Below are 27,218 nucleotides of genomic sequence, written 5' to 3' on the forward strand. Positions count from 1 at the left end.
CCCATCTGGGCCTGATGCTCTACCCTTTTTACTGCTAATAATTGCCAGTCTTACTTCTTCCTGTGAGATAGGATCTTCGAGCGCCGTGCTCTGTTCTGATGACAATGGAGGAAGAGAGATTCCGGCTAACCAATCTTCAGCTTGTTTGGTCTCAACGTTTTTATCCTCATGATATATTTCACTAAAGTAATCCCGGAATGCGCGCCTAATGTCTACATCAGAGGAGTATGTTATGCCGCCTGAGATAATTGAATCGATATTGTTTCTGATCTGCTCGGTCTTTGTCTTCCAGGCGAGCAGCTTTCCGGCCCCCTCCCCATACTCAAAATGTGCCAGTTTACTGGCTTCCCATCTCTCTAAGACCCTGGCATTCAAAACTGATCCCAATTCCCCTTTTAAGGAGACCACTTTATTTTGCCACTCCTGTACTGTGGTGGGATGGGATTCCGGGTGCATAGCTATTTCTAATTGTATTCTAGTCATCTCTGATTCCAGAGAAGCCACTGCTTCCCTATAGCACTTGTTTTTATATGCAGCTTTATTAGTTATATGGTCCCTTAAAAATGCATTTAGGGCATCCCAAACTCCCCCAGGAGAGGCAGTTCCAACATTTTCTTCAAGAAAATGTTGCACCTCCACATTCAAAGCGTTAATAAAATCCAATGAGGAGAGTAATGAGCGATCAAGAGACCAGTTCCTTAAGCGACTCTTTGGGAAACCCTCCAACTCAAGATAATTTGCTGCATGGTCTGACAAATGAAAGGGCAAGTGGGAAGCCAATTTAACCAGATTAACCAATGATTGACTAATCAAAATAAAATCAATGCGTGACTGGTGGTGGTATCTATAATTACGAAATGTAACACCTTTTTTCCGCCCATGTAATGTTCTCCAAATGTCCTTATACCCTAACTGCTTCATGTTATCAAATAGGTAAGACCTCGTTTTAGATGGAATTTTAGCTCTATTGGAAGGGGATTTATCCACAAGGGGATCCAAGACTATATTAAAATCCCCTGCAAGGATAACCGGCTCGGGAAATAAATACAGGTGGGAAAATAGAGTCTTCAATGCTGATGGGTCATCCTGATTAGGGCCATAGTATCCCACTATAGTAATTGGGGACCCTGATATTATGACTGATGCAATTACCCACCTGCCTCCAGGGTCAACCAACTTAGAGACCAATCTCGCCTTTATGGGTTTTTTAAAAATAATTGCCACTCCTCTAATGTGTGTTGATTGTGATGTCATTATACAATTATCAATCCACCTATTCTTTCTAACCAGTGAGAGAATTTCAGATTCAGCCAGGTGAGTCTCCTGAAGCACTATAATCTGTGCGTCTGAATCGCGAAGATATTGCATTATATTGTTCTTTCTAGGTCTAGTACGCAATCCATTAGTGTTCCAGGAGAGAATCTCTAATTTACTCATTATAATAAAGATCTCTCGCCCTATATTTTCCCACCAAGCTCTTCATCATATCTATGTCAATACAACACATTTTATACAAACAAGCCCACCTAAAAGTTAGAAAGACAGTGACATTTCCCAATAAAGGAGTCAATAAACATAAAACATGACTATAGCGAAAATGAGGAATTTTTTTGTTTTTTCCCTTTGCACCCCCAACCCCACCTTGTGCCCCTGACTACCCCTCCACCCCCCCCAGGGAAACCCTTGCTCTATCTATCCGGAAAAACAAGAAAATAGCACCCCATCGTGGGTTCCCGTCCAATTTGTGACCGGGGAAAAATGTAGTTTATGTATTTATCTATTTATTTATTTATTCCTATTTATTTTTCTCTCCTCTTAGTTTTTATCCTTTTTTTTCTTTCCTTTCCCCCTCCCCCCCATTTTTCTCCTTTCCATCCTATGTGTATTTTTTTTTTAACAGACTAACATTATCTAACATTATCTATCCAAGACATATCAGGTAGTAAAATGTACTCGCTATTCCACCTAATTCTTTAATTCAGACATTCAGACTCACCCTGGGTAAGCCTCATCCCCCCTACTTTGATGCTCCTTTCTCTTTGCCCATGGACAACAGTAGCTTGTCCGCTGCCTGCACTGACCTAATGTTATGCATAGTATTCTTGTACATAACTCTCATTGCTGCCGGAAAAACTAATTGGGCCACTGCACCATAACTTCTGAAAGCCTCAAGTCTTTTTCCAAACTCCCATTGTTTGTCAAGGGTGACCCTAGACAAGTCTGAGCAAATCTGAAAGTCGAACCCCCTACCACTGACAGATTTCTGCTTCAAGCCAGGAAAGTTGACCAAGATTTTTCTAGGCTTAGTCCTTTGGGGGTTTCTTCTAAAAGGCTCTCTATGGATGCGTTGAATGTCTAAGGCTAACTCTTCCTCTGAGTGATCCAAACGCAAGGCCTCTCTCAGTAGTGAAATAACAAACTGTTTAATGTCGGAGCCTTCTTTATCTTCAGGAATATTCAGAATACGGAGATTATTCCGTCGGGCATTGTTCTCGGACGTCTCCATCCTTTCTGCTAACACTTGATCCTCCTTCCTGAGAGCATTAATTTCCACTTTTGCTTCGTCTAGATGTAAGGACAAGCCCGTTACTGTGTCCTCTAATGTCTCTGTTCTCAAAGAGAGGTCACTTAGTTTTTTGTCCAGGGATTCACAAAAACATCTAATATCTGCCTGGTTTGCAGCAGAGGTCTCAAATCCCTTTCGTATATCAGCTGACAAAGATGCAAACATTCCTTGTAGAGACATCTGCAGGGAAGTGGTCAAGTTCACGTTATCTGAGTTAACTCACAAGACACTGGACCAAAGAGGTGGTGTCCCCTCTTGCATACTATCTTGAAGACTACCCCCTTGCAAACCCCCATCAAGAGTACCAGATATCAAAGATGGGGGAGCCAACAAAAGTGGTGGAGCCAATGGAGGGGCCAGTACCAAAGCAAGAGGTGGAGGATAACCCGATGAGCCAGAAGGACCCACATTTTTCAACACTGAGACTGAACTGTTGGCAACTTCGGTAAGGATTAAAGTAGGGGTAGGGTTGCCTGGAATGTCATGTACACCATTGATCTCGCCCTCTTTAGCTCTGTCTCCATCTCTGATCAAATCAGATTCCAAATTAGCGCCCAAGTTTTCTGTGCCCTCATCATTACCTGTCGCCATATCAATTGGGATGTTATTGAATATAATCCCAGTACTCGTTAGCTCCTTAGGGCCTATCACCTCTAGTAGTGACCTTTCCAGAGGAGCAATGGGAGAGATTTTGTCTGATAATAATACCACTTGAGGGACCACTTTGAAAAAAGACCTGCGAGATAGTGTTATTTTAGACCCAACACTAGCAGATCTAACTGAGCTTGAGGTTTTGCACTTAGCAGTAGGATCTTTATACCCCTTGACCCCTTAGTTGATTTACACGTATAGGCTCGCTTAGCCTTAACTTGCCCCGTCAGATAGGTGGAAGGTTTCTTCTTAACACCACCAATGTTATTAAAAGTTGTGTTAGCAGGCTCCGCAAAAACCGCTGGTTTAATCACGTCAAAACCTAAGGCAGGGGCAATGGCAGGGCTTGAATGGCTTAAAACAGGGAGCCCTATATTCTTTATTAGTTCACCCTTAGTATCTTCCCTTTTACACTCCCTCTTGTGCCCCTTGTGCCGTTTTCGCATATAGTATGAGTTCCCTGTGTTGGGCTGCACTATGCCCCCACACCCATTCTCACTGTTAGCCCCCCTACCGCTGTTACTACTGCCGCCGCCGCCTTCGCCAGAATCGCGGTCGTGGCCGTGCTCTCCTTCCTCTGGGTCACCCTCCGACGTCTCTACCGGTACCTCCGACTCAGCAGCCGGGCCCAAAGCTGCACCTGAACGACCCGGAAGAAGACAGCGGGTCCAGCGGCCGCGTTGGAGCTCCCAGGCGGCAAGACTCCAAACTGGTGGACCGGAGGATAGCGGCAGAATTACAGGTGAGCCCCGGTAAACCTTCAGACTCGCAGACCGGGATACGGTGCCAGCAGCACTCACGGCGGCGGGAGCAGCGGCGGTAGTTTCTGCGGCAGAACACGCCCTCTCCAAACACATAAGAGCTAATGGAGACAGGGTGGCAATATGAACACCGCAATTTTACACCACAATTTTACGTCGAGGAGACACGCATACACAGTGACGACAGGGAACTGTCTCACACTGTCTCACACTAGTCATAAAAGGTTTTTCTCAGCCCGGTATCACAGTAGAAAAATTCACGCGAACAGGAACCCAGGAACAGAGCTCTGCAGCAGCTCAACTGGCTGCCGCCATGTTTCCCTCCCAATATTTGTAAAGCTTAATAATCTTACTGTGACCTCCTAGCATTAAAATTAAATTTAAGTTGTGTTGTACTGCATAATGAATATCACTCTGCGCAGGCGTAAAAAACTCATTTTTATAAGGGTATATAATTATTAGTTCTGATTTCCCATTCCTGGGATAGTTAGAGAACACTCTGGGGATTCCTATTATGCAATACAATTATAGGATATTTATTTTTAAGTGCCCCAAATATCAAAGTCGAAATTGGACAAAATTCACTAATTTGAAAACAAATTCTGCATAGGCTTCACTAAATGCATACATTTAGGTATAAAACAAATAGCTGACCTCTATATTGTTAGACACGTATACTGCACACTGCTTATAATTGAAAATATGTTTCAAAAACCAGCAGAAGTTATTCTTTTAACTCTAAACTGACAAACAGGGGAATGGGCAGCATTCCAGCTTTCTGTCTTAAGGGTGACTTTGAATTAGGGAACCGCATGGGAACCTTTGCATACCGAATAGGATAGCTGGGGGGAGTTAAATGTCAGTTCTATATTTTAGAAGCATAGCATGGCTCCCAGAGTAAAGTTTGCTTTGACATTTTGACCTCTGGAACTTTTTGAAAGACGACAGGGGAGAATGGGAGAACTTTTACTTTTTTTTGCAAAAGCAAGCACTTTATGTACTCATATGATAGAAAACTATATAATGGTATATGTGAACTTTGATTAACAGATAAGCTTTGCCATATTTATATACAACACTAATGCTTTTAGTCTGAGGGTTACTGTAAAAAAGCTGAGGCAATTAAATTTAGTTTGAATTCATGTGCCCTCATGTTTCACTTGTGCATTTGCTAAAAGGATTGGGGTTTGGGTATTCATGTTTTTTTAGCTCTTTCAAAAGTGCTATGTACCTCGTATAACTTTATTTATGCCTAGTTGCTACAAATAGGGGTTGATAGTATTGACAGAAGTGAAACCTGTTTCAGGTTTCGTACTGTCAAAATGGGGGAAGGAGGCTAACTCCTCTACAAATTAAGGCTAGGTATAATGTATATTGCTCTCTCTTTTTCTCAATTTTTTTTTAGCCTGTCTAAGTTGTCTGTGAAATAGCAATGAGACATGTAATTGGCTATTCAGTAATACTGTTTTAAACATTGTTAGCATTAATAAAATGAATAAGATTATATGCTATGTTACTGACCATCTTGTTTGATGAAATTATGACAGGATCAGTAGTCTAGATTGTTGTTCCTTTATTTTGATCTTTAAGGGGAACTAGATGTGGGTAGTTTCTGTTCTACAAGTCTTAAGGTGATAACACCATTATTGTATGTTATTCTCATACTACATAGTTTTGCAAGGGCATTGCTAGATTTTTATTAGCTAGTCTGTGTAAATAAACTGACAGTCCTTATTAGAGCTGATGTTGCATAGTTTGGATCATGAAAAGTAGAATGCAGGGAAGATGCCCGTGTGATCCTTAGCAAAAATGTTTGAAGGAAATATTGTTTTATAGATAAGAACTCCTGTTAAATTAGCAGTTTTAGATTTTCCTGTTGCTCCTATAACACGAGGGCATGGTCCTAAGCATACAATGTAAGTGCTTTTATTAAGAAGAATCATTTTAGAAGTCCCTGCAGTCCTGTACAAGTAGTTTAAAATATATGTGTAAAAGTGTAGAACATTTCCTTTTTTTATCTTTAGGGTTTTCAGATTAGTACACAGGAATACACCAATGTAAGGATTTAGGGTATGTCTGTGTTGTTTTTCTCTTTTCCTTGACATTTAGTAAATGAACACACACTTCCTTGGCTGCTTGGGATTGGGTGATGTATTACTCATGTCAGTTCACCAAAGAGTTTCTTTTATACTTGCCAATAAGTTTAGGCTGTTGTTTTTTTACTCTCTCATAGATAGATGAAAGTGGTTCTTGGGTGCCTTGCTAATATACGGGGCGTCCCAAGACGAGGAAGTATTCTGAGACTATCCTCTCTGTTGATAGACTGTTTCTGTGCCTTGTCTGAAGACCTTTTGTTCAGTCCACCAATAGATATTTGCTGCCTTACAACCATTGCCAGAGGGGCCCAGACATCAGATTCAGCCTGGGGGGTCAGCGTCAGCACCAGTCCAGCTTGAAGCCAAAGTGACGGTAACGAGCACCGGCATTGCTGGCAACTAGGACCTCAGTGAAGGCGGAAGCCCTGAGATGAATTGTGTACCCCTGCCACTGTCATGGGCGAAAGACGGGCTCACAAATCAGAAAGGAGAAATCGTGGATCAAGTATTTGATGCCCAGCTGAGAGTCACAGACCGACCGGAATGGCAAGGAGGCTTTGCTTGAGTGAACCCCTTTTAAAACAAAGGTTGCTTCAGAGATCCTAGCATCAGGCCTCTGAATGCTGGTCCCAAAGTGAATGCAAGTTTTCTCCTTTGTTTGTTGGTCAAGAGATACCTGAGCACACTGGATGCAATGTGTGGCCCCAACGAATGAGCAGTGCACCAGCAGAACAATACAGGAGTTAGGGAAGGACTTGAGTTTAGGGTACAGGTGCTGTGTCTCTGGTGCCTGTTAGATTGAAGTAAAGAAAACTGGTGCACTGCCTGAGACACTGGACAGGATCGCTAAGCGCATTTGCCCTGGTTGGTGACTGCCCTATCCTGAAAGAAGAGACTTTTCCCTTGTGATTCTTGAGTTGCAATTTGTGCAGCTCCACCGTGGAAACAACAAGAGCCTGACTGTGAGGCTCAAACGGACACAGGGAGAAGACTCCTCTCTGGTTGGTTGTACAGCGGCTTCAATTTCCCCAAGGACTTCTTCTTTTTCTTGTTAATAATGTACCCCTTTGGAAGTCCCGTTTTTAAGTAGGAGGAGCCCTTTGCAGCTCTTTGACCTAATCCCTATGGTCCTGTGTGGTCCTCCTGGTCCCAAGTATAATTGATGTTCTAGCCCTCATAAAGGAAACAATGGAAAAGTTTACTAAAAATGTTTTTATTAGATATGTCCTGTTAGCTATTCTGAAACTGAAATGGAAAGTCACTGAAATGCATAGGAGCCCAGAAAATGTTTACTAGATGAATCTAGGATTTGCTTTTGCTTAGGGTTGTGAAAAATGATAATTCGGTTTGTGATAATGATCATTAGTCTCTCCTGCTATCCTGTTAATTATGACCCGATGCTTTGTTCCCTTTGTATTCGTGTTTATACCTTATATATACCTGCTTAATGAAATGTTTAGAATGGAAAATGCACACCTAGCAATCAAATTGGGATACTGATAAATTTATGAAAATTAATGTGCAAATATTTTCTGTGTTCCTATTGGATCATAGGAATATCTTTAGCTCATGCTAAAAGGGCCATCTGTTAAAGATTGGAGGGATTTGTTAGCATGAGCTGAAAGCCATTTTGTATTTTGGAAGCCATTTTAGTTAGCCATGTGCTAGCCATGTGCTGTTTCCCTCTTCAGAGTAGAATGCACCTGCCCCTCTAGTATAACTGTCAGGCTATTTTTGCTGCTGTATGGAGAAGTAACTCTCCTCCCACTTTGTTGAGAAAGCAGATCTTGTATGCCCATATTACACATTTTGCATGCTTACATGAGCCAGGACCTCCCCTTGGTTTTATGCTGTCTATGTAACCCTATTCAAAAGGGGGTGGTGATGGACAGAGTATCTGAATTAAGCAGAACACTCCTACCCAGTCAAAAGATCAGGGCTTGATCCATCACCGTTTTTTAGCTCACTGCACCATCCCAGTTCAGAACCTGGCTACATGCAAATTAGTCTGACCCTGGCCCAGTGCATCATGGGAACAGGGCAGACCAAACTACCAAGCTAATTCTTTACTGGAAAGGAAACAAGCTTCCGGGGACCGGTTTCTGGCATTACAGCCGTCTTCGGCCCGGCTTGCTTGAATCCTGATGGTGCAGTGAGCAAGGGACTCACATCTGAGCATACCCTTCCACACTTGTGGTGGCCAAAACGATTCAAAAGGGGGTGGTGATGGACAGAGTATCTGAATTAAGCAGAACACTCCTACCCAGTCAAAAGATCAGGGCTTGATCCATCACCATTTTTTAGCTCACTGCACCATCCCAGTTCAGAACCTGGCTACATGCAAATTAGTCTGACCCTGGCCCAGTGCATCATGGGAACAGGGCCGACCAAACTACCAAGCCAATTCTTTACTGGAAAGGAAACAAGCTTCCGGGGACCGGTTTCTGGCATTACAGCCGTCTTCGGCCCAGCTTGCTTGAATCCTGATGGTGCAGTGAGCAAGGGACTCACATCTGAGCATACCCTTCCACATTTGTGGTGGCCAAAACGATTCAAAAGGGGGTGGTGATGGACAGAGTATCTGAATTAAGCAGAACACTCCTACTCAGTCAAAAGATCAGGGCTTGATCCATCACCGTTTTTTAGCTCACTGCACCATCCCAGTTCAGAACCTGGCTACATGCAAATTAGTCTGACCCTGGCCCAGTGCATCTTGGGAACAGGGCAGACCAAACTACCAAGCCAATTCTTTACTGGAAAGGAAACAAGCTTCCGGGGACCGGTTGCTGGCATTACAGCCGTCTTCGGCCCAGCTTGCTTGAATCCTGATGGTACAGTGAGCAAGGGACTCACATCTGAGCATACCCTTCCACACTTGTGGTGGCCAAAACGATTCAAAAGGGGGTGGTGATGGACAGAGTATCTGAATTAAGCAGAACACTCCTACCCAGTCAAAAGATCAGGGCTTGATCCATCACAGTTTTTTAGCTCACTGCACCATCCCAGTTCAGAACCTGGCTACATGCAAATTAGTCTGACCCTGGCCCAGTGCATCTTGGGAACAGGGCAGACCAAACTACCAAGCCAATTCTTTACTGGAAAGGAAACAAGCTTCCGGGGACCGGTTGCTGGCATTACAGCCGTCTTCGGCCCAGCTTGCTTGAATCCTGATGGTGCAGTGAGCAAGGGACTCACATCTGAGTATACCCTTCCACAGGAAAGAATTGGCTTGGTAGTTTGGTCTGCCCTGTTCCCATGATGCACTGGGCCAGGGACAGACTAATTTGCATATAGCCAGGTTCTGAACTGGGATGGTGCAGTGAGCTAAAAAACGGTGATGGATCAAGCCCTGATCTTTTGACTGGGTAGGAGTGTTCTGCTTAATTCAGATACTCTGTCCATCACCACCCCCTTTTTGAATCGTTTTGGCCACCACAAGTGTGGAAGGGTATGCTCAGACATGAGTCCCTTGCTCACTGCACCATTAGGATTCAAGCAAGCCGGGCCGAAGACGGCTGTAATGCCAGAAACCGGTCCCCTGAAGCTTGTTTCCTTTCCAGTAAAGAATTGGCTTGGTAGTTTGGTCTGCCCTGTTCCCATGATGCACTGGGCTAGGGACAGACTAATTTGCATATAGCCAGGTTCTGAACTGGGATGGTGCAGTGAGCTAAAAAACGGTGATGGATCAAGCCCTGATCTTTTGACTGGGTAGGAGTGTTCTGCTTAATTCAGATACTCTGTCCATTACCACCCCCTTTTTGAATCGTCTATGTAACCCTAAGCATATATAAGGTCCATGTTTTCTGTACTCCTTAGACTGCCTCATTCATTTGCTAAGGCATCTGTGTGACGTAGTATCCCTCATCTGAGGTGAATAAATGCATTCTTTTTATATTTCAGCTTCTGTGCCAATTTCTTCTTTGTTGGTTTAAAAGGATCAGGTATCAGTGAGACCCCTGAGAAGGTTTCTATGTTCTTCAAGTAGGCCTTCAAGCTTGTGCCTGTTATCTATAATCAGAAGCACTTTCATATTTTAAAGAGCTGTATCTCGTAGAACGCTATACATTCTGGTCATAAAGGCAGACAAAGAGAATAAGGCAAACTTCAAACACCCAAAGCTGACTTCCCTAATCCTGACTCACCCATCAATGGCAAAATGGATATCAACACAACTATGGACATGATTCTATAAAAACTGCTGGAAGTTCACGCTTTAGCCAAAACCTACCAAAACCAACCCTGACTTGATGGAGAATAAAATATCCAAAATTAGATCTGACATGAAAGCAATCAACAGCAAAATTAACAAAGCTGAAGACAGAATCTGCACCCTTGAGGACTCCCAAACCATCTTTAAAAAAGATACTGCAACATTAAAATCCAAGTCAGTATGTCTCCAAAGAGAAATTTCCGAGTTGTAGAACCATAACAAGAGAGGGAACTTTGTATATTTGGATTACCCGAGGGTCAGGGGACTTGGCGGGTTCCTGTTCTAGCTTCCTGGAATTGTGGCTTCCCAAGGTTACTGGCATCCAATTTGCTAAAGATCTGTTGGAAACGGTGCACTAGGGGCCTGCTTTAAAGTCTCTGTACATGAGGTGACCATGACCCATAATCTGCAAAACGCTACGATATCAGCATGTGGAAAACATCTTGGGATACATGAGGAAGAATAGGCAGATTCCCTAGAAGAATGTGTGACGTTACAACACATACATTTACGATGCATGCCTTTCCAACACAGTTTTTACATCGCAACATCCTTTACAATGCATTATTTTACATCGCATGCCATTATAACGCATTTTTTGAAACTACATTTACAACGCATTCCATTGCATAGCATCATACCATTACAACGCATACCATTACATTTGCACAGTAGGGTAAGTGTTGGATAGGGTCGGGTAAAAATTACTATTCTAACTCCAGTGAGTGCAACAGTAGCGTACGTTTTTGCTCAATGCCTGAGACTGCGTGACAAAAATATCCCATTTTCCTTTGCTGACCTAGAGAAGTTTTGGATCAATGTAGAAGGATAGATGCCGGTCTTCATAGACCACAGAAACGTAGCAAAATTTCTAGATGAACAAGACAAGGCTGAAATAGACACCTCTTCGCAGAAACCGAGCCCAAAGTCACTAAAACACGAAAGTATCTTTGTATGGTATACATTTCTAGTTAATCCAGTACAGTGTGGGTATTCCAAAAATGTTTTTTCTAACATGGACTATTGTCAATTTATTGGTTCAGGACGCAACCTGATTGCTCATTCTAAGATTTTAACACTCATACCACAGTTTCTCTTTCTATGTCAGTTGTCTACCATTTAAACTCCTCAACTACAAGAGTCCATTGTCTAGCGATCACTTATTACTTACACACATACATCCCACATGGCACTACTTTATTCTGGTGAGGTCCCCTTTACACTATATTCATTGAGATTCCTGTCAGTCCCAGGGCAACTAATATCTCATTGTCACTCGTGATCCATTCTATCCTGCTTTGCTATTGCAGTAAATCATCTTAGACATCACCTGCTCTTGACTAATAGCTTGACATCAACATATAGTCATCAACTCAGTCACCTAAACATCCACACCTACACTGCAACTGGTGGTTATAACGTGTTCTCCCCCACAGCCAACTACCTAGAAATTGTATTATACTAAATGTCTGCTAAACATCTCTTGTGTTATGTTATCACTCAGTGGGACATATAACTTGCTCTTTATCGCCATTTACATTAGGTGGGTGTGGGGGAGGTGTTTGGGATCGGTTTTGGATTTCTCTAAGGTATTTTCTCTTATTATTAGTTTATTTTGTTCCTATTATTATTCTGTTTCTGTAGTATTGCTACTGTCTTATTTGTTACCTGGTGCTTCTTCTGCCATAAACAACACAAGTAACCCTACCAAGGCTACTGACTTCCTGACTCTCCTAAGTGTGTCTCCCCTGACATCCCAGCCATATCTTTGTTCAGCAATCCACTGTGAGACTACCTGCTTGGAGCTGACCACTATTGTGAGATTATCAATCCTACCACATAATATGACAGGTATTCCTGCAGCCCCAACAATAATCTCCCTGAACACCAAAGGGTTAAAATAACCTGTGAAGAGAACAAAGATTCTAAACTACCATAGTAAGCATCATGGGCATCTCATCATTCTGCAAGAAGGCAATTGCAAACCAAAATATGTCCCTTTTCCTTTGACAATACAGTTTAGCTGATATTGCATTTTCCCCAGTAATAGGCAAAAAATGTGGTAGTGACCTTATTTACTCACACTTCGAAAATGAGCCTGCTCTCGTCCATCACAAAGCTGAGGAAAGGTGGATTATATGTAAATTATCTAAATTGGAGCAGAATTTTATGTGGCTAATATATACCCCTAATAGTGACGACCAAGCGTTCTAGTCTGACCTGACAAAGAAGATGTTACTGATTCCCGACAAATCATTACTCCGATTAGCTGGCAACTTTAACCTCCTGTATGACCCTTCAATAGATAGGGACACTACCAGTAGCTATCAACCCCCCAAATTACTCATGCTTATGAGAAATCTCTATGATAAACTTAACCTAAAAGGTACATGTAGACTATAATATCCAATTGTAAATGATTATATGCTCTTCTCAAGCCCTTGCTCATAATTCTCATGTATTGATTACATTATGATCTCAGGTAGCCATACCCATAACATTTTCCAAACATATATTGAACCTAGAATAGTCCCTGAACACTCTTGTGTAAACTCTCTCTCTGACCGGCTTTGAAGCCAAACACAAACATTCTCTCTGGAGATTGAATAAAGAAATACTAACATCTTCAGAACATGACAAGTCAATAGAATCAGCAATTACAAACTTCTTAATTGACAACCCCAAAGCTGATTATGCCACACTGACTAGATGGGAGTCCCTTAATCCAATGATCAGAGGTTCATTAATACAAATCAGGTCAAAAATTAATAAGGAAACTATAGTCTTTAGAAAAAGAGATCAAATCAATAAAATATCTTCATATCCAATACAAAGACAGTTTTCGTCTTTCATCCCTCACAACTAAAAAACACAAATATCATAAGATCTTAAGTACAAGAGCAGGGATTTGGAGTAACAAACAAAAAAGAGCTTAAAACTGAGTTAAGCTACTAAAGTGGGTAAGATGCTTTTATCATATCTAAAATGTAAGCAACATACAAAAGGGTGTCACTTTGATAAAAGACAAAACAACCACATACAAACAGACCCAACTAAAAAGGCAGTCACTTTTATAGACTTCTATGCGATCGTATACTCCCTAGCAAGGAACTGAAAATCAATACCTCATTCACCATCCACTTAGTACTGGATGCAATTGAATCCCTTAAAGTCTGTAAAACTCCAGAGCCAGACAGCTTCACAGCCCAATTTTATAAGACCTTAGAAAATCTACTTGGTGATCCTCTCATCCAAATATACAGCCATTTGGTGGATTCTGGTGAGGGGTACTATTTCTGAAGCCACTATTACTTCAGCCTTACGGAGGGGAACGTTCTTCTACTCACTAAGAACTTCAGACCAATATATTTGATTAACATAGGTTGCAAACGTATGCAAATCATTTGGCCAAAAGGCTCCAACACTATATGCCAAAACTAATTCACCCCTCCCAGGAAGTATTCCAGTGACATCACTAGACTACTCTGTCACATAAAAGATACAGTCCAAACTCTTTCCACCCCCATGGTTGCCATCACATTAGATACAGAAAAAGTGTTTGATAAAGTAGATTGGACCTACCTTAAGGTGGTTCCGTGGAAGTTTAACTTTGATACATTATTCTTTCGAATGGTCACAGCTTTAAATTCACAACCCAGTCCTAAAGTAAAAGCAGGAGATATTGTTTCCAATACATTTTCACTTAAACAAGGCACCCAACAATGTTACCCAATACCTCCCTCCCATTCCTATTAGTTTTGGAGCCCCTTTTTTATGACATCAGGAAAAATGAGAATATCACAGGTATTAAATGTATAAAGCTGACGATTAAGGCAGCTGCATATGCTGCTGATAACCTATTGTCACGGATGAAGAAACTCAATACATCAAAGAGCTAATAGAGTCCATGGAAGAATTTTCAGAAATACTGGGCTATGCCCTTAACAAACACGTCAAAAGTAACTCTAATAAACAACAAAGGCTCCAAGGAATTATTGGAAAATACAAGGCCATCATGCAACCACACCATATAAAACATCTAGGCCTAGAGTTCTCCAATACACACCCTGGTACTATTATACATAAGAGGCACTGACTCTTAAAAAAGTCACAGATCGGATGCAGAGCGTTTTCGATACCTTCAAGTCCGACACGCACTGCATACAACAATGCCCTGTGACGTTCCTCCTCCAGATAGCTCCCCCTAGATGACAGACTATTAGACCGATATTTACCCGAAAAGGCAATCTCCCTTACCTATCGGAAGATCAACAATAACATTGATGACCCCTTACTGTCCCTACGTGAGAAATGGATTGGAGATGGTATCGAACTGGATGATAGAGCTGGAGAACCTAGTGCAATTGAAGATACTCCACAGGATTTATCTAACAGGTGCCCAATTAGTACACATGGGTGGGCTGACAGATGGGTCATGTAGAAGGGGGTGCACTGTGAACCAATCCAGGAATACTGGCATGCAATCCACACAGTCATGAGTGAAACATTGGGGATAGAAATTAAGCCAGAAGCACCGCGGTGCCTCCTTAACATCTGGAAGCCGACTGACCTCAACACGCACACCACTCCGTGGGTCACCCTCGGGTGCATGATAGCTTAAGGAACATATCGCAGCTTTGGGGGGCATCCCATGCGCCTACAATTACCGATTGGGAAAAAGACATCAATTGGTGTATGCTAAGAAAAAAGACTGTTTGTATGGCCTGGGTTGCCCCCGGTAATGGTCTAAGATATGGGCCCCCTTTAATGCCTATCATGATGACATATGTTCTCCTCCTCGTGACCTAGACAGCGATGACCCCCCTTCTCCTTGATTTCTAATGAACTATCCTATTGTAATCGTGTGAAATTTTTGTATCCACTGTGCCCTCTTCATTGACCATTGTGAACTGTAACTGATGTCCAGTTTGTTTAATAAAAAGATTTATAAAAAATAAAAAAAAGTCACAGATCAACTTGAGGGATGGTCCTTCGAATTCCTAACATGGTGAGGGAGAATCGAAACAGTGAAAATGATGATAACACCCATTGTTAATTTCCTGATTAGCATGCACCCTTTAACACAGTCGAACGAGTTCTTAAGCAAAATACACTGTCTTATTAACAAATGTCTCTGGCAAAATAAAAAACAGAATTTCCTTAATGAAACTAAGACTCCCTAAGGAACTAGATGGTGTTAACCTAGCTGATTTTAGAACATACCAGACAGCCTTCCTATTCAAACAGGGCATTCACTGGCGAATCCATAGAGAGGAATACCATCCCCTATGGCTAGAAATAGAAAACCCAAATCTTCCCTTAGGAAACAAGCCTATACTTCATTCTTTTCCATCCACTCCCCTCTGCTCCAAATATATCTTGAATAACACCAAAGCAGTTATATTGAAGGTGGACTCTCTGCTAGATAATAAAATCCGCTCATCAAATTTGACCTCTATTTGGGATAATCCCAAAGTCAAGCTGGAGGGCCGATCGCTTTGGGGCCTCTTCGCCATTACAGAGTTGGGGACCGACAAAAACCCTCTAACCTTTGCCAACGTGCAACATACTTATGTTTTACACAGTATCAACTTCTATGCGTTCCTGAAACGAAAAGCATGAATGCACAAACTCACATTTGCTGATAAAGAACCTATACTTCCACTTTTTGTCCAAATCCTCTCTCGACCAGGACATTAATTATCCAAAATCTACAAACGCCTAATACCGAATTTGTCCAACTTACTGAAAGAAGTACAAAATGAATGGGTTAGGGATGGCTTGGTAACTAACGATCCTTTTTAGTTGGACAAAGATCTGGAAATATCCATTCACACAGAAGAGCAACCCGGTCCTGGCACAAACCAAATACATAATAGTACATTCAATGTCTGCACCCTATGTTAACTGCACAAACTGAATCTTAGAGAATCCCCCAGTTGTTGGAACTGTAACTAGAGCATTGCCGACTTACCCCGTACGCTGTTCTACTGCCCTACCTTTTCAAAGTTCAGGAAATATTTTTGAATTCATTAAATCACTGTTCCGAATTCAGCTAATGGAAGTATTCCCATACCTTCTCACAGGTCCTCCTGACATTCACATATCTCATGGAAAAGATAGACACCTGTTAAATTTCCTACTCACCCTTGTGTGTAAATTAATCCTTACTAATTGGAAAAATACTTCCAACCGTAACTTTGTCACTTGGAAACATTTGATTTCCTTTATCAGAGGTGCAGAAAACATCTCCCTACACGCCTTTCCTTGGAAAGCCTGATCCTCTTCAATGTGGCACATGTTGGATAGTTTCATGGCTAGTACAAAACCACCTTGAAACAATTAAGATGTACCTCGTTCAAGGAGAGAGATTAGGTTATGATTACCTATAAAAGTGCCCCAAAACTCTCTTGGATAATCCCTGAATAAGTGGTCCTGTTGCGAAATCGCTTGAGGCCACTAGTTACTTATCTGCTCCAATACGATTTTTGTTTTCCTTTATGTTACTTGGTTACTCCTAAGTGTGCATTATTGACTGAAAATGTAATTTTCACTCACTTTACTGTGTTCAGTTTACATTCTACTGTCATTTTCCTTTGTTGTCTTGCAAAACTCAATAAAGACCTTTGGATTAAAAAAAACTTGTTGATACCTAAAGCAATATGATTGTAAAAAGATACTTTTGTTTTTGTTCCATCAAAAAGGAACAAGCATGGAAAACAATTGACTGCATGTTGCAGCTTTGATGGTATTAGCAACGCAATGTAAATTTGAAAACATCACTTCTCAATTAATAGGAGATTTGGTTGTTGGAGGACGTAACAAGAAGTAGATCCAAGAGAAAATTTCATTATGAAGAATACATTCTTAGATACAACTATTGACATTGCTGAAGAAATTAAAGTTATATTTTTCAGCAAAAGAAGCAGCCAGGCCTGCAGATATTAACATTGTGTTGTACAAATGAAGCGAAAAAATGATTGTTGGTAGAAGAATAAGGGTCTTATTTAGAGTTTTAATGATGGGTACTCCGTCAAAAACATGACAGATATCAGATCCGCCTTATTACAAGTATATTATAACCTAATTCATTTGTAACAAGGCTGACAAGATGTCTGTCACATTTTTAATGGAGTGTTTGTCTGACAAGCTCTAGATCAAACCTTAATGATAGACACAATATTGTCAAGTTGTTGGGAAAGAATGTTACTTCTATCAAAAGTGAGGGAAGAGGATTTTCGGTCCATTCGGTTCCCCTGATTAGATCCGGAGGTAATCAAAAATAGGGAATGGACACTAGTATCTACTGAACCATTAGTTCAAAATTGACAACCCTCATAGGCAGTCCTGAAAAGAACCTATTAAGGTACCAGTGATTGCGCGTCTCTTATTTTGCACAACTGAACGCGTTAATGTCTCTGCACGCGACACCAATTAGATGTGGAGTATCGCTAACACGCATTCATAGCATGTTCTTTTTCTGTACATAATGTAAATATTTTCCCTTAGAAACGACTATCATACCCTTGCTAAAGTCCCCAAAAGAACCTATTATGGTACCGTTTCTTCACCAGTGATCGCGCGTCTTCTACACCACAAAACAGAACGCGCTAATGTTTCTGCACGCCATTCCAACTAGATGCGCAGTACCGATAACACGCATTAATCGCATGCTCTTTGTATATTATGTAAATACCTGTTCTCCATCACCTTTCCCGTGCCCAAAAAAAGTTTATGTAACTAGGAATTAGCTGCATAAGAATTCACTAGCAATACTAGTATGTGTGTTTTAAAAACTTTAAAAACATTATGCCTAATCACCATAACCACAATACCACAATGTTTTGGATTGTATGTGTTTGTGCTCCTATATTTCAGGTGACAAAATAAGAAACGCTAAAAATAGCGAAAGGAACCTACACTACTAGTGTGAGTACCTCATGTATGTTTTTTGTTTGTTCTTTGTCCTGACGAAAGCTCTATAGACCCGGCTGGGCCCAGAGAGCTGAAACATGTTGACGCACCCATATATACATTGGTATATGGTAATCTAGTTACTCGATTACATATATATCGAACCTTTTTTAATCGACAGTGTTATCCCCTTTTTCATTAAATAACTTTTGGAGATACACTGCTTTTATAAGTATTTCACCCTCCCTATTATTTCTGGACACTTCTACCTGGACCAGAGGTAGCCTCGGGTGAGGCAGGCATACTATACCCTTTTGACTTCCCTATGAATAAGCCATGACACCTGACGGGGCGGAAAAAAGATATACCGCATCGCACTAATCTTGTTGCCTATGAGGGTTGCCAATTTTGAAATAATGGTTCAGTAGATACTAGTGTCCATTCCCTATTTTTGATTACTTCGGGAAAGAATGTTAGACATGGGGCATCCCTACCCAGACATCTATGGAGAAGTCTTCTCCTGCATGTTGATTTGAAGGTTTGAGAGGGGCAAAGGCCAGATACTTTGTGCACATTTTTCAAGTAAGGAAACACTCTGATGTTAATGTGTTCATGGCTGATCATGTTGAAGGTGTAAATGAAAGGGTGCAGGCTATAGTAAAAGTGACTGCAAATGATGGTGTGGAATGCGAGTTGTAGCCTTCTTGTAGTGTAGTTCCTATTATCCCAATAGGCTCTGCGCATTGGAATAATACCTTCAATAGTATAGGCCTAGACCAGACGTTAACTAGGTCTACTACTGTCGATATTAGACTTAAAGTTTTGGGTTTGCCAGCTAGCTCAGAGTTCACTAGAAACTTTCTCGAATAGGCAAGGAGCGCATTTGCCCTGGTTGGTGACTGCCCTATCCTGAAAGAAGAGACTTTTCCCTTGTGATTCTTGAGTTGCAATTTGTGCAGCTCCACCGTGGAAACAACAAGAGCCTGACTGTGAGGCTCAAACGGACACAGGGAGAAGACTCCTCTCTGGTTGGTTGTACAGCGGCTTCAATTTCCCCAAGGACTTCTTCTTTTTCTTGTTAATAATGTACCCCTTTGGAAGTCCCGTTTTTAAGTAGGAGGAGCCCTTTGCAGCTCTTTGACCTAATCCCTATGGTCCTGTGTGGTCCTCCTGGTCCCAAGTATAATTGATGTTCTAGCCCTCATAAAGGAAACAATGGAAAAGTTTACTAAAAATGTTTTTATTAGATATGTCCTGTTAGCTATTCTGAAACTGAAATGGAAAGTCACTGAAATGCATAGGAGCCCAGAAAATGTTTACTAGATGAATCTAGGATTTGCTTTTGCTTAGGGTTGTGAAAAATGATAATTCGGTTTGTGATAATGATCATTAGTCTCTCCTGCTATCCTGTTAATTATGACCCGATTGCTTTGTTCCCTTTGTATTCGTGTTTATACCTTATATATACCTGCTTAATGAAATGTTTAGAATGGAAAATGCACACCTAGCAATCAAATTGGGATACTGATAAATTTATGAAAATTAATGTGCAAATATTTTCTGTGTTCCTATTGGATCATAGGAATATCTTTAGCTCATGCTAAAAGGGCCATCTGTTAAAGATTGGAGGGATTTGTTAGCATGAGCTGAAAGCCATTTTGTATTTTGGAAGCCATTTTAGTTAGCCATGTGCTAGCCATGTGCTGTTTCCCTCTTCAGAGTAGAATGCACCTGCCCCTCTAGTATAACTGTCAGGCTATTTTTGCTGCTGTATGGAGAAGTAACTCTCCTCCCACTTTGTTGAGAAAGCAGATCTTGTATGCCCATATTACACATTTTGCATGCTTACATGAGCCAGGACCTCCCCTTGGTTTTATGCTGTCTATGTAACCCTATTCAAAAGGGGGTGGTGATGGACAGAGTATCTGAATTAAGCAGAACACTCCTACCCAGTCAAAAGATCAGGGCTTGATCCATCACCGTTTTTTAGCTCACTGCACCATCCCAGTTCAGAACCTGGCTACATGCAAATTAGTCTGACCCTGGCCCAGTGCATCATGGGAACAGGGCAGACCAAACTACCAAGCTAATTCTTTACTGGAAAGGAAACAAGCTTCCGGGGACCGGTTTCTGGCATTACAGCCGTCTTCGGCCCGGCTTGCTTGAATCCTGATGGTGCAGTGAGCAAGGGACTCACATCTGAGCATACCCTTCCACACTTGTGGTGGCCAAAACGATTCAAAAGGGGGTGGTGATGGACAGAGTATCTGAATTAAGCAGAACACTCCTACCCAGTCAAAAGATCAGGGCTTGATCCATCACCATTTTTTAGCTCACTGCACCATCCCAGTTCAGAACCTGGCTACATGCAAATTAGTCTGACCCTGGCCCAGTGCATCATGGGAACAGGGCCGACCAAACTACCAAGCCAATTCTTTACTGGAAAGGAAACAAGCTTCCGGGGACCGGTTTCTGGCATTACAGCCGTCTTCGGCCCAGCTTGCTTGAATCCTGATGGTGCAGTGAGCAAGGGACTCACATCTGAGCATACCCTTCCACATTTGTGGTGGCCAAAACGATTCAAAAGGGGGTGGTGATGGACAGAGTATCTGAATTAAGCAGAACACTCCTACTCAGTCAAAAGATCAGGGCTTGATCCATCACCGTTTTTTAGCTCACTGCACCATCCCAGTTCAGAACCTGGCTACATGCAAATTAGCTCAGACATGAGTCCCTTGCTCACTGCACCATTAGGATTCAAGCAAGCCGGGCCGAAGACGGCTGTAATGCCAGAAACCGGTCCCCTGAAGCTTGTTTCCTTTCCAGTAAAGAATTGGCTTGGTAGTTTGGTCTGCCCTGTTCCCATGATGCACTGGGCTAGGGACAGACTAATTTGCATATAGCCAGGTTCTGAACTGGGATGGTGCAGTGAGCTAAAAAACGGTGATGGATCAAGCCCTGATCTTTTGACTGGGTAGGAGTGTTCTGCTTAATTCAGATACTCTGTCCATTACCACCCCCTTTTTGAATCGTCTATGTAACCCTAAGCATATATAAGGTCCATGTTTTCTGTACTCCTTAGACTGCCTCATTCATTTGCTAAGGCATCTGTGTGACGTAGTATCCCTCATCTGAGGTGAATAAATGCATTCTTTTTATATTTCAGCTTCTGTGCCAATTTCTTCTTTGTTGGTTTAAAAGGATCAGGTATCAGTGAGACCCCTGAGAAGGTTTCTATGTTCTTCAAGTAGGCCTTCAAGCTTGTGCCTGTTATCTATAATCAGAAGCACTTTCATATTTTAAAGAGCTGTATCTCGTAGAACGCTATACATTCTGGTCATAAAGGCAGACAAAGAGAATAAGGCAAACTTCAAACACCCAAAGCTGACTTCCCTAATCCTGACTCACCCATCAATGGCAAAATGGATATCAACACAACTATGGACATGATTCTATAAAAACTGCTGGAAGTTCACGCTTTAGCCAAAACCTACCAAAACCAACCCTGACTTGATGGAGAATAAAATATCCAAAATTAGATCTGACATGAAAGCAATCAACAGCAAAATTAACAAAGCTGAAGACAGAATCTGCACCCTTGAGGACTCCCAAACCATCTTTAAAAAAGATACTGCAACATTAAAATCCAAGTCAGTATGTCTCCAAAGAGAAATTTCCGAGTTGTAGAACCATAACAAGAGAGGGAACTTTGTATATTTGGATTACCCGAGGGTCAGGGGACTTGGCGGGTTCCTGTTCTAGCTTCCTGGAATTGTGGCTTCCCAAGGTTACTGGCATCCAATTTGCTAAAGATCTGTTGGAAACGGTGCACTAGGGGCCTGCTTTAAAGTCTCTGTACATGAGGTGACCATGACCCATAATCTGCAAAACGCTACGATATCAGCATGTGGAAAACATCTTGGGATACATGAGGAAGAATAGGCAGATTCCCTAGAAGAATGTGTGACGTTACAACACATACATTTACGATGCATGCCTTTCCAACACAGTTTTTACATCGCAACATCCTTTACAATGCATTATTTTACATCGCATGCCATTATAACGCATTTTTTGAAACTACATTTACAACGCATTCCATTGCATAGCATCATACCATTACAACGCATACCATTACATTTGCACAGTAGGGTAAGTGTTGGATAGGGTCGGGTAAAAATTACTATTCTAACTCCAGTGAGTGCAACAGTAGCGTACGTTTTTGCTCAATGCCTGAGACTGCGTGACAAAAATATCCCATTTTCCTTTGCTGACCTAGAGAAGTTTTGGATCAATGTAGAAGGATAGATGCCGGTCTTCATAGACCACAGAAACGTAGCAAAATTTCTAGATGAACAAGACAAGGCTGAAATAGACACCTCTTCGCAGAAACCGAGCCCAAAGTCACTAAAACACGAAAGTATCTTTGTATGGTATACATTTCTAGTTAATCCAGTACAGTGTGGGTATTCCAAAAATGTTTTTTCTAACATGGACTATTGTCAATTTATTGGTTCAGGACGCAACCTGATTGCTCATTCTAAGATTTTAACACTCATACCACAGTTTCTCTTTCTATGTCAGTTGTCTACCATTTAAACTCCTCAACTACAAGAGTCCATTGTCTAGCGATCACTTATTACTTACACACATACATCCCACATGGCACTACTTTATTCTGGTGAGGTCCCCTTTACACTATATTCATTGAGATTCCTGTCAGTCCCAGGGCAACTAATATCTCATTGTCCCTCGTGATCCATTCTATCCTGCTTTGCTATTGCAGTAAATCATCTTAGACATCACCTGCTCTTGACTAATAGCTTGACATCAACATATAGTCATCAACTCAGTCACCTAAACATCCACACCTACACTGCAACTGGTGGTTATAACGTGTTCTCCCCCACAGCCAACTACCTAGAAATTGTATTATACTAAATGTCTGCTAAACATCTCTTGTGTTATGTTATCACTCAGTGGGACATATAACTTGCTCTTTATCGCCATTTACATTAGGTGGGTGTGGGGGAGGTGTTTGGGATCGGTTTTGGATTTCTCTAAGGTATTTTCTCTTATTATTAGTTTATTTTGTTCCTATTATTATTCTGTTTCTGTAGTATTGCTACTGTCTTATTTGTTACCTGGTGCTTCTTCTGCCATAAACAACACAAGTAACCCTACCAAGGCTACTGACTTCCTGACTCTCCTAAGTGTGTCTCCCCTGACATCCCAGCCATATCTTTGTTCAGCAATCCACTGTGAGACTACCTGCTTGGAGCTGACCACTATTGTGAGATTATCAATCCTACCACATAATATGACAGGTATTCCTGCAGCCCCAACAATAATCTCCCTGAACACCAAAGGGTTAAAATAACCTGTGAAGAGAACAAAGATTCTAAACTACCATAGTAAGCATCATGGGCATCTCATCATTCTGCAAGAAGGCAATTGCAAACCAAAATATGTCCCTTTTCCTTTGACAATACAGTTTAGCTGATATTGCATTTTCCCCAGTAATAGGCAAAAAATGTGGTAGTGACCTTATTTACTCACACTTCGAAAATGAGCCTGCTCTCGTCCATCACAAAGCTGAGGAAAGGTGGATTATATGTAAATTATCTAAATTGGAGCAGAATTTTATGTGGCTAATATATACCCCTAATAGTGACGACCAAGCGTTCTAGTCTGACCTGACAAAGAAGATGTTACTGATTCCCGACAAATCATTACTCCGATTAGCTGGCAACTTTAACCTCCTGTATGACCCTTCAATAGATAGGGACACTACCAGTAGCTATCAACCCCCCAAATTACTCATGCTTATGAGAAATCTCTATGATAAACTTAACCTAAAAGGTACATGTAGACTATAATATCCAATTGTAAATGATTATATGCTCTTCTCAAGCCCTTGCTCATAATTCTCATGTATTGATTACATTATGATCTCAGGTAGCCATACCCATAACATTTTCCAAACATATATTGAACCTAGAATAGTCCCTGAACACTCTTGTGTAAACTCTCTCTCTGACCGGCTTTGAAGCCAAACACAAACATTCTCTCTGGAGATTGAATAAAGAAATACTAACATCTTCAGAACATGACAAGTCAATAGAATCAGCAATTACAAACTTCTTAATTGACAACCCCAAAGCTGATTATGCCACACTGACTAGATGGGAGTCCCTTAATCCAATGATCAGAGGTTCATTAATACAAATCAGGTCAAAAATTAATAAGGAAACTATAGTCTTTAGAAAAAGAGATCAAATCAATAAAATATCTTCATATCCAATACAAAGACAGTTTTCGTCTTTCATCCCTCACAACTAAAAAACACAAATATCATAAGATCTTAAGTACAAGAGCAGGGATTTGGAGTAACAAACAAAAAAGAGCTTAAAACTGAGTTAAGCTACTAAAGTGGGTAAGATGCTTTTATCATATCTAAAATGTAAGCAACATACAAAAGGGTGTCACTTTGATAAAAGACAAAACAACCACATACAAACAGACCCAACTAAAAAGGCAGTCACTTTTATAGACTTCTATGCGATCGTATACTCCCTAGCAAGGAACTGAAAATCAATACCTCATTCACCATCCACTTAGTACTGGATGCAATTGAATCCCTTAAAGTCTGTAAAACTCCAGAGCCAGACAGCTTCACAGCCCAATTTTATAAGACCTTAGAAAATCTACTTGGTGATCCTCTCATCCAAATATACAGCCATTTGGTGGATTCTGGTGAGGGGTACTATTTCTGAAGCCACTATTACTTCAGCCTTACGGAGGGGAACGTTCTTCTACTCACTAAGAACTTCAGACCAATATATTTGATTAACATAGGTTGCAAACGTATGCAAATCATTTGGCCAAAAGGCTCCAACACTATATGCCAAAACTAATTCACCCCTCCCAGGAAGTATTCCAGTGACATCACTAGACTACTCTGTCACATAAAAGATACAGTCCAAACTCTTTCCACCCCCATGGTTGCCATCACATTAGATACAGAAAAAGTGTTTGATAAAGTAGATTGGACCTACCTTAAGGTGGTTCCGTGGAAGTTTAACTTTGATACATTATTCTTTCGAATGGTCACAGCTTTAAATTCACAACCCAGTCCTAAAGTAAAAGCAGGAGATATTGTTTCCAATACATTTTCACTTAAACAAGGCACCCAACAATGTTACCCAATACCTCCCTCCCATTCCTATTAGTTTTGGAGCCCCTTTTTTATGACATCAGGAAAAATGAGAATATCACAGGTATTAAATGTATAAAGCTGACGATTAAGGCAGCTGCATATGCTGCTGATAACCTATTGTCACGGATGAAGAAACTCAATACATCAAAGAGCTAATAGAGTCCATGGAAGAATTTTCAGAAATACTGGGCTATGCCCTTAACAAACACGTCAAAAGTAACTCTAATAAACAACAAAGGCTCCAAGGAATTATTGGAAAATACAAGGCCATCATGCAACCACACCATATAAAACATCTAGGCCTAGAGTTCTCCAATACACACCCTGGTACTATTATACATAAGAGGCACTGACTCTTAAAAAAGTCACAGATCGGATGCAGAGCGTTTTCGATACCTTCAAGTCCGACACGCACTGCATACAACAATGCCCTGTGACGTTCCTCCTCCAGATAGCTCCCACTAGATGACAGACTATTAGACCGATATTTACCCGAAAAGGCAATCTCCCTTACCTATCGGAAGATCAACAATAACATTGATGACCCCTTACTGTCCCTACGTGAGAAATGGATTGGAGATGGTATCGAACTGGATGATAGAGCTGGAGAACCTAGTGCAATTGAAGATACTCCACAGGATTTATCTAACAGGTGCCCAATTAGTACACATGGGTGGGCTGACAGATGGGTCATGTAGAAGGGGGTGCACTGTGAACCAATCCAGGAATACTGGCATGCAATCCACACAGTCATGAGTGAAACATTGGGGATAGAAATTAAGCCAGAAGCACCGCGGTGCCTCCTTAACATCTGGAAGCCGACTGACCTCAACACGCACACCACTCCGTGGGTCACCCTCGGGTGCATGATAGCTTAAGGAACATATCGCAGCTTTGGGGGGCATCCCATGCGCCTACAATTACCGATTGGGAAAAAGACATCAATTGGTGTATGCTAAGAAAAAAGACTGTTTGTATGGCCTGGGTTGCCCCCGGTAATGGTCTAAGATATGGGCCCCCTTTAATGCCTATCATGATGACATATGTTCTCCTCCTCGTGACCTAGACAGCGATGACCCCCCTTCTCCTTGATTTCTAATGAACTATCCTATTGTAATCGTGTGAAATTTTTGTATCCACTGTGCCCTCTTCATTGACCATTGTGAACTGTAACTGATGTCCAGTTTGTTTAATAAAAAGATTTATAAAAAATAAAAAAAAGTCACAGATCAACTTGAGGGATGGTCCTTCGAATTCCTAACATGGTGAGGGAGAATCGAAACAGTGAAAATGATGATAACACCCATTGTTAATTTCCTGATTAGCATGCACCCTTTAACACAGTCGAACAAGTTCTTAAGCAAAATACACTGTCTTATTAACAAATGTCTCTGGCAAAATAAAAAACAGAATTTCCTTAATGAAACTAAGACTCCCTAAGGAACTAGATGGTGTTAACCTAGCTGATTTTAGAACATACCAGACAGCCTTCCTATTCAAACAGGGCATTCACTGGCGAATCCATATAGAGGAATACCATCCCCTATGGCTAGAAATAGAAAACCCAAATCTTCCCTTAGGAAACAAGCCTATACTTCATTCTTTTCCATCCACTCCCCTCTGCTCCAAATATATCTTGAATAACACCAAAGCAGTTATATTGAAGGTGGACTCTCTGCTAGATAATAAAATCCGCTCATCAAATTTGACCTCTATTTGGGATAATCCCAAAGTCAAGCTGGAGGGCCGATCGCTTTGGGGCCTCTTCGCCATTACAGAGTTGGGGACCGACAAAAACCCT

This window comes from Lissotriton helveticus, chromosome 5_1 (assembly GCF_964261635.1).
Source record: "Lissotriton helveticus chromosome 5_1, aLisHel1.1, whole genome shotgun sequence".
Lineage (NCBI taxonomy): Eukaryota > Metazoa > Chordata > Amphibia > Caudata > Salamandridae > Lissotriton > Lissotriton helveticus.